Source organism: Chrysemys picta, chromosome 13 (assembly GCF_011386835.1).
Source record: "Chrysemys picta bellii isolate R12L10 chromosome 13, ASM1138683v2, whole genome shotgun sequence".
Taxonomy (NCBI): Eukaryota; Metazoa; Chordata; order Testudines; family Emydidae; genus Chrysemys; species Chrysemys picta.
The window spans coordinates 53,866,546-53,878,725 of NC_088803.1; positions in this window are offsets into that span (position 1 = coordinate 53,866,546).

The following is a 12,180-nucleotide window of genomic DNA, read 5'->3' on the forward strand; positions in this document are numbered from 1 at the left end:
CAAACCAGCCTGGCCCGCCAGGGTCCTTCCCTTGGCGAGCCGCGTGCCAAAGGTTGCCGACGCCGGTGTACGTAATCACAAGCTTCTTAAATGCTGACTCTCAAGGGTACCGTGTTAGAGACGCATGGAAAAGTTAGTGCTAACGGACAAGCCATTCAAAGGTAAGGGGTATCTGAAATGCAGCAACAGGAGAGAATGATTTACAGTTGGTTGGCGTTTTGGAGTCCACACCTGGGTGGAATTAGTCTGTCTTCTGGCATCAGCCAAATTCTTGTGCAGAGAACTTGATAAACATGGCTTCTGTACCCACCACACAGATGGTCCCTTCTTAGCTATGACTTCAGCAAGAAAATCATACAAGCTATAACAGTGGCTCTAAACATATACTTCAAAGATCTGGGAACACGGCTCTCTATTTCGGACTCCCAGGCTGGTAGAAAAGCTCTTGATTTCCATGTCTGAGGTCTGAGAAGTCTTGAACCCTCTTGTTTTATGAGCATATTTATTCTGTGCTGTTGCACAGGCTCAGAGGAACCTCAAGATCTTGTCCATGTCTAGGTAAGTTTATATGGCTGGCAGAAAAGTCAGAACTTCTGAAAGAAATTCTGCTGGGATTCAAGTAATCTCCAGAGACAATATCTCCCATGAATAAAAGTTTCAGGAAATCCTACTGATGGAACTGTTTAGTTCAGCTCTATGGTCATGCAATTAAGTGACTGCTAAACTGTAGCTCCCTGCAGACAGCTGTCTCTTTGATCCTAGGTAGTGGTCCTAGGCACATTAAATATTTTAGCTCAGCTGCTAGTCTCACTAAAAACTCTACTAGGACTTTGATGTTGGGAAGATTCTACTCAAAGTACCCAAACTCCTTGAAGCTCGGCTGCCTCTTATCTTGGAGGCAGAGCAAATGGCTGCTGAAGGCAATCAAATATCAGTGGCAGCAAAATGTGTAGTGATTCTTTATGGTCCAAGCGTCGTCTGCTTGGGAGGGTGGTGCTGAAAATAACACGAGCGTGGTGATGTCTTGAGGATCGAATTCTTTGTTGGAGACCATATTAATTGTGTCATGGTATGATCCTGCAATTTCACCCAGCTGAAACCTCTCACGCCCACGATCACAGTTGTAAAGCCTATATGCATCCATGGGTGCTTATTTACATTTTCTTTATGCTTCCAAAAGGTGTACCTTCTGTTAAAAGTCCTGGAAACAGAACAAAATATATTGGAACTCTGCTTATGTTTTGCTAAGGGCTTGTGCACAGGGGGAAGCTGGCCCCTTGGGGCAATGTAGCTATTATTAGCAGAATAATGTTGCTATAGCTATGCTGGTATAACCCCCCTGTGTGGACACTCTATTCCAGAATAATTACTCCACTTCCAATAATTATTCCACTTTATCTATGCAAGTCAATTTCCCTGTATAGACAAGTCCTAAATGACCCTAATTGGACTTCTACAAGTTTTTATTAAACAATGACCCTGTAGGGAGGCGGTCTGGTTCCACGCCGCCCCAGAGAGGGACGAGCTTCTCTGGACACCAAAGTGGGCAGAGCCAGCGAACCCTGCGCCCGCCCCTCAGAGGTCAGGGCGCAGGACAGGAAGTATAAAAGCCCGACCCCAGAGTTCACTTGGAACACAGCCATCGGAGAGGCCAGACGCCTGTGGCATAACTCCCAGTTGGGAGACCACAGCAATCGGCGGCCGACCTGAGGACTGGCCGGACCAGCCAATGCCTGATGCTAGCCTGAGCCCAGAGACGCTGCCAAGCCAATCGTGCAGCAGTTACCCCGAGGAGCCCATGGTGTGTGACCCCTTGGAGGACGCCGTCCGGACCCAGGTACCTCTAGAGGGGGAGGTAGGAAGTAGCCTGTGGGCAGCCGACCCCAGTCTAGCAGCAGCACACCCAGAGCCAATGTCAGTGTGTCGCGCTCAGGATCCCCACTGACACACCAGCGGGTCTTCTGCCGCTGCTAGGGCCCCGGGCTGGGACGCAGTGGAGTGGGTGGGCCTGTGTCCCCCCCCCCCCGCCACCCACCTCGCGAGTGGGCCTGCGTCCCCCCCTGCCACCCACCTCGCGGGTGGCTGTCTCCCTCTCTCCCAGGCCGCTCGGAGCCAGGAGCCTGGGGTTTGCTGTTCAACCGTTTGCTCAGCCCCTGCTTGAGGGCCTGAGGTACTGACTGTTTGCCCCGCAGCCAGGCTAGTTCCCCAACACACCTGACCGAAGTAGCTAGGCGGTCTGGTTCCCCACCGCCCCGGAGGGGGACGAGCCCTGGCCGAACCCCCTACAGACCCGAATCCTGCAAAAACGTGTGAGTAACACCGACTCTGTGAGCCATCTCATTGGGTTCATGGGAACACTTGCTCCCATATATACACTTTTGTAGGATCAGGGTCTACAACTGGATTGCTTCTTTCCGTGGAAGGGACATTGTGTATGATACTGATTTTAATCGCTAGTGGATTTAGTTAATGGGTCAATAGCGCTCTGTTGTACCACTCACTGCCACTGCATTGTCTTAATCTGAGTGCCTGAGAACAGAATTTGTGCTTGACAATTTCAGTTTATTCTACATTTTAAATATTAGGACATGCTGTGTAACTGTGTGTGTGATGTTGTGCAGTCTATATGGTTTTATAAAAACATAAGTGAATATAATGTAACTGGGATATGCTTCATGCAAAAGGTCTCTTGTAAGGTATCATTACAAAGCTTATAATCTGAGTGTGATCATCCTATTTGTATAAATGTACCACTCTAGTATCTGAAACTAGAAATATAAAACATAACTCTGAGGGCCTATTGTAATTATGCAAAGTGTGGGCCATTAATGGTGGTTTGGAATTTTGATGACTCCCATTAACCAGGACCGTTGTCTGCAGATGGCTGTGTTTACCTGTGAGTCTTCCTGTATATGTGTGTGCTGGCAAGTGGGTAATGAAGTCTTACAGTGACCTGTGATCATGTCACCTGAACTGGAATCCATCTTTAACCTGATGCTTTTCCAGTGTGGGGGGGTGGAAACCCAGAGGGACAAAGGGTTCCCACCTTATGCAAAAGATCTATAAAGGGGTGGAACAGAACAAAAGGGGAGGAGAGGAGCCATCATGAAGAATCCCCTAGCTACCAACTGAGCTGGAACAAGAGCTGTACCAGGGGAAAGAATTGTGCCCAGGCCTGGAAGGTGTCCAGTCTGAGGAAAAAACTTGCTGAAGCATCTCTGAGGGTGAGATTATCTGTATCTAGTTTGATTAGACATAGATTTGTGCATTTTATTTTATTTTGCTTGGTGACTTACGTTGTTCTGTCGGTTACTACTTGGAACCACTTAAACCCTACTTTCTATATTTAATAAAATCACTTTTTACTTATTAATTAACTCAGAGTATGTGTTAATACCTGGGGCAGCAAACAACTGTGCATATCTCTCTATCAGTGTTATAGAGGGCGAACAATTGATGAGTTTACCCTGTGTAAGCTTTATACAGGGTAAAACAGATTTATTTGGGTTTAGACCCCATTGGGAGTTGGGCATCTGAGTGCTAAAGACAAACACACTTCTGTGAGCTGTTTTCAGGTAAACCTGCAGCTTTGAGGCAAGTAATTCAGACCCTGGGTCTTTGTTGGAGCAGACGGGAGTGTCTGGCTCAGCAAGACAGGATGCTGGAGTCCTGAGCTGGCAGGGAAAACAGGGATAGAAGTAGTCTTGGCACATCGGGTGGCAGCTCCCAAGGGGGTTTCTGTGATCCAATCAGTCACTGTGTGCTTCTCGGTGTGCTGAATCACAGACATGTAGGGCTGGAAGGGAACTTGAGATGTCATCAAGTCCAACCCCTGAGCTGAGGCAGGACCAAGTAAACCGAGACCATCCCTGACAGGTGTTTGTCCAACCTGGTCTTAAAAACCACCAGTGGGTAGGGGTTCCACAGCCTCCCTTGGAAGCCTGTTCAAGAGTTTAACCACCCTTAGAGTTAGAAACCTCTCCTACTATCTAACCTTAATCTCCCTGGCTGCAGGTTAAACCCATTTCTTCTTGTCCGGCCTTCAGTGAACCTGGAGAACAACTGATCATTGTGCTCTTGGGGGGGAGGGATAACTCAGTGATTTGAGCATTGACCTGCTAAACCCAGGGTTGTGAGTTCAATCCTTGAAGGGCCCATTTAGGGATTGGGGCAAAAATCTGTCAGGGACAGTACTTGGTCCTGCTGTGAAGGCAGGGGACTGGACTCAACTCAATGACCTTTCAAGGTCCCTTCCAGTTCTATGAGATAGGTATATCTCTTTACAGCAGCTCTTTACATGTTTGAGACCATTCTCAGGTCCCTCCCTTAGTTGTCTCTTCTCAAGATTAGACATGCCCCTTTTTTAACTTTTCCTCACAGGTCAGGATTTCTAAACCTTTTACCATTTTTGTTGCTCTCCTCTGAACTCTCTCCAATTTCCCCACATCTTAAAGTGCAGTGTCCAGAACTGGGCACAGGACTCCTGCTTGGACCTCCCTAGTGCTGAGTAGAGCAGGACACTGACCTCCCATGTCTTACATATGACACACCTGTTAATACATCCCAGAATGATATTGGCCTTTATCGCAACTCCATCATACTGACTCTCGTTCAATTTGTGCTCCGCTATAATCCCAGATCAGCAGTACAGTACGACCACCTAGCCTGTTATTCCCCATTTTGTAGCTTTGTATTTGATTTTTCCTTCCTAAGTGTAGTACTTGGCATTTGTCTTTGTTGAATTTCATCTTGCTGGTCTCAGACCAATTCTCCAGTTTGTCAAGGTGATTTTGAATTCTAATCCTGCCCTCCAAAGTGCTCGCAACCCTCCCAGCTTGGGGTCATCTGTACATTTTAGAAGCATGTTCTCCACTCCATTAGCCAAGTCATTTAATGAAAAACTCTATTAATACTGGACCCAGGACTACTGCACCCCACTAGATGCACTCTCCACGTTTGACAGAGAACCTTTGATTTAAGATCATATCAGTCCTGCACCCACCTTGAAGCTCTTCGGTATGGGTGAAATGCAACCCGGTGCAGACTGTCGGCACAAACCTTATGCACCACTTAAGAGTTCCCCTTAAGCCTCTCTACACAGGGCTCAATGGGACCTTGAGTGCCAGGGCTTCAAAAAAGTGCTTTCCTGCGGGGAGCGTTTGGAGTGGATGCTCTGCATGCTGTCCCCACCTGGTTTGCATTCAGTTCTAATGCTAAGAAACGAACCCCTCTAACGCCTTCATCCAGGGGTTAAACTGTACCAATAAGTAGCAATTTTCCCGCACACTGATTCTGCACATCCTTGTCTGATACATGACCGGTGGCGTGTTCCTAGACTTTGCTCGCTGCAGAATAACTACATTAAGGACTATATATACATTGATTTCAGTTAGAACCGTCTGAATCCACAGACCTAACTATACTCACTTCTCTGGAGTTAATCTGCCCCATAATGTACAAATGGTAATTCTCATCCAGCCACTAGATGCATCAATTGTTCCAGTTTTCACAAAGTGACATCCCCGGGGCGCAATAGCGGCAGCCATGTTCTTCAGTTGATTTAGCTGAAAGAATGAACAGGCGCCTCTGTTCGGTCGCTTGGTGTGCGACCGGCTGGGTTGGTGGTTTTGCTTTCCATGTGTGAGAGAGGTTCTAGCTGAGCGTGCCTGCTGTACAAATCCCAAACAGCCTGAGGAGGGCGATGCTGCCAGACGTGGGGGGATGGAATGCAGAGCTCTGCAGGAAGGCGGCAGTGAGCAGACTGATTATCAGTAGGGCTGGCTTTGAGCAAGGCAACTCTTTTGTGTTCAGTCAGTGTGTGGAGTTCCTGTGCACAGCTCTGGTGTGGGGTGCAGGGCGAGGAGCTGCCCCTCTACATAAGGGGTGACTTTCATCCTGTAGATTCTTAAAGCTCTGACAGGGAGCTGTCCGGTGCATTAGAGGAGATACTGCGCTCTGGTCACGGTAGCCTGAATAAACGGGAGCAGGAGGTTGCACTGGCTTTGGATGTCCTCATTTGTGGATGTCAATCAACCCCATGGCAGCAAAACATCTGTCTGTATTTCTTCCTGGAGATCTCTGCCCCATGTCTAACTGACCTTGGCTGCATTTTACCACCATCAGGGGGTGGCAGAGCCTAAGACAATATCACTTTCTTGCTGGGCTTCTGTGCGTCAGGCTTTTTGCAGCGAGGGTGGCGTTCGGCGCCTGAGAGAGCAGCTCTGAGGGGGAGACTCAGGGTGCAGTGTGTGGATGAGCAGCCTGGCTGCAGGACTCGGATCTACTTCTCCTTCCCCACCCCCCCCTTTTCGGCTGTGCTACATACACTGTCGTGCTCCTCAGATTTCAGAGTAGCAGCCGTGTTAGTCTGCTGTGACAATGCGGTTCTGGCGGGACCCAACTGAGAGTGCCACTTCAGGACAAATTGCTTAAAACAGGGCAGTCACAGCCCAAGGCTGGGGGGTTTTCACCTCTAAGGCAAACCAAACCAGCCAGACTAAGAGGACTTTGGTCTCACCCCACTGGCTAACCACAAGTCACACAAGCAATTCCCTCAGACACTCCAGTTACCCAATAACACCACCAGTGACACTCGTTATGGGGACAAATGGTTATGAAAACCAATACCCCAGTAAAAGAAAAAAAGTTCTACCAATCCCAAAGGACCAAGCCCCAGACCCAGGTCAATATACAAATCAGATCTTACCCACAAATCACGCTGTTGCCAATCCTTTAGAATCTAAAATCTAAAGGTTTATTCATAAAAGGAAAAAGATATAGATGAGAGCTAGAATTGGTTAAATGGAATCAATGACATACAGTAATGGCAAAGTTCTTGGTTCAGGCTTGTAGCAGTTATAGAATAAATTGCAGGTTCAAATCAAGTCTCTGGAACATCCCCAGCTGGGATGGGTCCTCAGTCCTTTGTTCAGAGCTTCAGTTTGTAGCAAAGTCCCTCCACAGGTAAGAAGCCGGATTGAAGACAAGCTGAAGATGAGGCATCAGCCTTTTTATAGTCTTTTCCAGGTGTAAGAACATCTCTTTGTTCTTACAGTGGAAAATTGCAGCAAAATGGAGTCTGGAGTCACATGGGCCAGTCCCTGCATTCTTTGCTGAGTTGCAAGGTGTATCTGCCTTCTCTCAATGGGTCAATTGTATAGCTGATGGTCCTTAATGGGCCATCAAGCAGGCTAGGCAGGGCTAACACCAGCTTGTCTGGGATGTCTCCCAGAAGCACAGCATAAGTTTGAAATACAGACAGTCTAGAGCCAATATTCATAACTTCAACTACAAAAATGATACACACATACAGAGAGCATAATCATAACCAGCCAACCATAACCTTGTCTTAGACACCTGTGACAAAGTTCCTCCTCTATCTTGGTGGGTCCTGAGCTTATTGGCGGATTTTCTTGCCTCAGAGATTCACCATGTGGGTTGGGGAACAGCCCAGAGGAAAAAAGGACATGGGGAAATAGATTCAATTTGTGTAATGACCCAGCCACTCCAGTCTCTATTCAAGCCCAAGTTAATGGTATCTAGTTTGCAAATTAAATGGGCCATCTTGATTATCACTACAAAAGTTTTTTTTCTCCTGCTGATAATAGCTCATCTTAATTTATTAGCCTCTTAGAGTTGGTTGGGCAACTCCCACCTTTTCATGTTCTCTGTATGTGTCTATATCTTCTTACTCGATGTTCCTTTCTATGCATCTGATGAAGTGGGCTGTAGCCCACGAAAGCTTATGCTCAAATAAATTTGTTAGTCTCAAAGGTGCCACAAGTACTCCTGTGCTCCTCAGAGGGACCGTTGCTTCTGCTAGTCTGACGTGGCTCAGTTTTCAGGGGCAGGTGGTCTGCCATGGAGAATGAATAGGTTTAATTTAATCCAGTCTCTAAATTAGCTTGTGAACACTTTGGAGCAGGGCCCAGGTCTCTGTCCGTGTGTCTTCAGCACCTGATCCCGATTCAGGCACTAATGCTATAGAAATAAGCAGCAGCTGCATCCACTGTTGGGTGATAAGTTCTCGTCGTTTGTGGGTCCGGATATAGAGCGAATCCTGCAGCAGTGTCTACTCGTTTCTCTCTCCTGCACCATATGAACCCCTTCTCTCCCCCTGAGGAGCCTAAAAGGACCCTGGCGCCTGGGAACCGCTGCAGTAGCAGTAGCACGCCATGGGATCAGGGGCCCGGTGTGGAAGGAGACGGCCAGGTCCCGAGAAAAGGAGTCAGTGTGTGGGGCTGGTCTGGGTCTCACCCCATCGTACCGGCTCTTGTAGGCTGCCAGTCATGACTGATAAGTGTCACCCTGAAGCTCTTGCGTGGGATCAGGACTCGGCCAGCAATTAACACCAACCCAGACACGGCTGGTAAATGGCGAGTAGGGCTTGGGCAGATGTTGCCTGCAGCTCTTTTCAGCGGCTAGGAGAATGGGGAAAACCAGAAAGAGACCAGCTCCACTTCTCCTACTCTAGTACTCACCCCAAATCTCTAGCCCCATGGAGCTGGGTTGCAGCTTTCCCTGGAGCAGAATGGGGTGCTGGCTCCATTCCCCTGCTCTTCGGGATTTCCAGTCTTCTGTGTCTTTCGTTGGATCCCTGCTGCGTGGTGCAGTGAAGGGGAAGGTAGGGCCATGGGCAGACTTGCTGGTGTTTGCATGAGCCGGTCTGCAGGGAGCTGTAACACGAGGTCAGTTCAGCACGAGTTTTTCTCTGCTTTCATCAGGGATCGATAGCTCCGTGAAAATCAGAGTGGCTTGCTAGACAGCGATTGCCTGGCTGGCTCCACTAACCTCCAACTCCTTTCTGGGTGGGTGCTGGTGATTTCTACCTTCCATTAGCTAGCCAGCTGGTGCCTGTGTCCCATTGTGTGGGTGCATCAATATTCACGACACATTCCTACATGATCTCCCCCCCCCCTCCCCTGCCAATCCTCCCCATTCTGGAATAAAGGACTTAATACTGCTAGAGTCAACGTAAATGGTGAAGGATTAAATCACTCATCTGTCCGTTCCTGGGGTGTTTAAGCACCTCAGCTGTAGGACCTTTGTCTCTGGAGGGTTTCATCCATTCTACTACTTTTGCAGAATGCAAAATATATCAGTGGCTGCCTTCGTGCCTTAGCAGCTTTGTGAAAAATGACCCGAAGTGTTGAGTGTGCAGACAGCTCCTGCAGGCCGTTCGGTTCGCAGGAGAGACCTGCTGGAGTAAATGGCTGCAGCTGTTTCTGGTCTGGGATTAAAAGGACGCTGTCGAGGCAAATTTGGCTCAGTATTGAACTTTTTTTTTTTTCTAAACGAGTTTTCACCCACAGAAACGTGCCCTTGACGTTGTTGTTCTTGTTCATTCCTATCAACATTCTACAAATTCCCCTGGAATACTTGCAGCCCAAGCACTGTCGGAATGTGAGGCTGCCCACCCCAGCTCCCGAGGCACACACAGTCAACGGGGCACAGGAAGAGGGTTAAAAAGTCGTCCCGTTTCACAGATCTGTGGTGGTGCTGGGAATGCAGGCCAGGGCTTTGGTGTGTTTAACACGTAGGACCAGATTCACCACGTGGATGCAGATAGTATTCCCCAAGCCCAGAGCGCTAGCTGTGCTCCGGTGAGGTGCAAGGCAGCTTTCCAATCCGGGTGGCTCTCCATAGGAGCTCCACTCTGAGACTGCCTTTGGTAAAATTCATGGAAACTAAGGCACACCCAGAGCAACTGGAGTTCGTACACCCTCTTCCCTAGATCGCATTGTATCTACCTGGTGTCGCTCACCTTGTACTGTGATTGTAAGCTCTCTGGGGAAGGGACCCTCTTTTCAGGATAGCACGGTGGGGCCTAATCCCGAGCTGCGGCCTGTAGGCACCGCTGCAAATCACATAATAATGCTGTGTCTGTCTGTCTGTCTTGGTTATTACATTGGAGCCCATCCCTGTAGCGTTTGGCTAGTGTAGTTCATCCCACTTCCTCAGACAGACTATTCCACTCACTGCTCTTCATTTAACATCTCCAACACAGCTGTAAAATTCCCAAAGACATTTGCTCACTCTTGGCACATTGCCCTGGGTTTACTCCGAGTTCCACCTTTTCTGTTCCGTGTGACAGAGGTGCCCCATCGTTAATGTTCTTGCCCTTGACAGCATTCAGCTGCTCAGCCCCTTAAGCAGTGATTTCACACGCTCTGCTCTCCTGCCTTTTGCTTTTGCTTGCTTCCCTTCTCTCAACCATGACACGTTGCCCTCGGTTCCTGTAGAGCTCAGCATAATGTTGCGGTCACAAAAGTACAGCATGCTCAGGGGGTGACAGATATTGCAACCAGATCCCCTGTCTTTGGGGACTGTATTGTATTGTATTATGTGAGGTTTATGCATCACCCTGGGCCAGGGATTGTACACAACTCCTCAAGGAACTCAGAACAGTGAGAGGTGACTGGGAGGTTTGTCTAGCCTGGTTCAAACAGGGTTTCCAGAGACCAGCAGACACAGATGGGACTTTTGGATAAATAGCCTGAGTTTAAATGGACTCCAGTGGGCGGGGCCTTAGGTCCAAGGAGGGAGGGTTGGAAAGACTTTTGTCGGCTAGGGCCCCATTAGACTGACGGGTGAGCTTTTCGCATGCGCATAGGAACACTTATTGTTTTGATGTATTTTCTCTAACGCTTTTACCTTAACAATAAAGGCGCTTGCTTAGAAAGAGCTGTGTGGTGACTCGTAACTGCTGGCAGCACACTGTCTGTAGCCCTCAGCGAGAGAAAGCAATGCACAGGGACTGGCCGTAGCCAGCCTGGCTTGCTAGGGATATCACAGTGCAAGGCAGGGGGCTATGCCACCTTAAAGGGGAGACCCAGGCCTCTGCCCACGGGAGATGATGGCTGGGAACCTGAAACCTTAAGTGGGTGCCCTTGAGAGACCACGGATGGGAAATACAGGTGCAGTTACCCTGAAACTATGACTCGGGGATGTGTGTGTGTGTGTGTGTGATCAGACACATGGTACCCACAAAAGGATGTGTTTTTGACACCGTGCTCATGAACGATTTAAGATGCAGATCAGAGGCTGACACAACCAGGAGGTGTTGCTGGGGCCCCAATCAATGTGAGCCTGGAATTAATGCACTTGGGCTCAGTAAGGATGTAAAGAGCTATTGGCTTTATTGAACTGGTCCTCTCTTGTTGGATGTCTACAATGGAAGCTACCTTCCCTCCCCCAGTACGTGCGTAGTGGGGTTTGTGGGATTACTCAGTGAAAATATAGAGAGAGCCAGAAATCCAGTGGTGAAGTCCCATCCCAGGGCACGGGACTGTTGGTTCCTTAATGGTTCTCACTAAAATTCCCGAGCTCCTGTCCCAGCATGTGATCATTAGGATGGTGTTTTGAGGAAACTAATTGCTGGAGGCTGGGGACTGGCTTGTAAAATCCCTCTTGCCTGGCACTATGCAGGATTCATTCATCCCAGTCCAAATTTGGATGCTGGTAACTTAACATACGCTGCTTTGTCATCCCCTCACGGAGGGATCGGTTTGCACCAAATCAGGGAATTTACGGAGGGTTTCACTCTTCTAATTCTTTGAGCAGCTTAATGGGCACAAGCAAGACAATGTCTCTGCTGTACTGGAGCTGACTGTCTGTCTGCGGCGCTGAGATGGCAGAGGAGATGAGACCAATTTCACATGCACTCACTCTGACTTTCCTATTACAGTCCCTGTTTTCTGTTCCTGGATGCAAATTGCAGATTCCTGTATCCCTGACCAGATATCAAGCCTTATTGCATTGTATCTTCTGTGCAAAAACAGCCCGTTCCCCAGCATAAGTAACAGGGAGAGGAGAGGATGCTTGTCTGGATTTGGGGGTTTGGACATTCTGGAGCCAGACTGAAATTCACAACCCACATCCGGTCAGAACCTTTAGATCATGTTTCATTTAGTTTTCTCATCCCGTCCCTTCTCTGGGCTGGAGTTGGCATTGGCATTAGAATTTGGTTTGGAATCTGCCAAGAAGCATTTTCTTACCTGGGTGGTTTGTTTGTTTATTTTTTTGTAGTGCTGCTGTCGACCTGGCTTCTTCATCTCATGGCATCACTGAAATAGGTCTCTGAGCAATCTCACCAGGGTTGTGATGCACTCTCAGAAGCAATCAGTTACTAGAAATTGTGTTACTGAGAGAAGGGGCTGAATTGTTTGTTTAAAACAACTC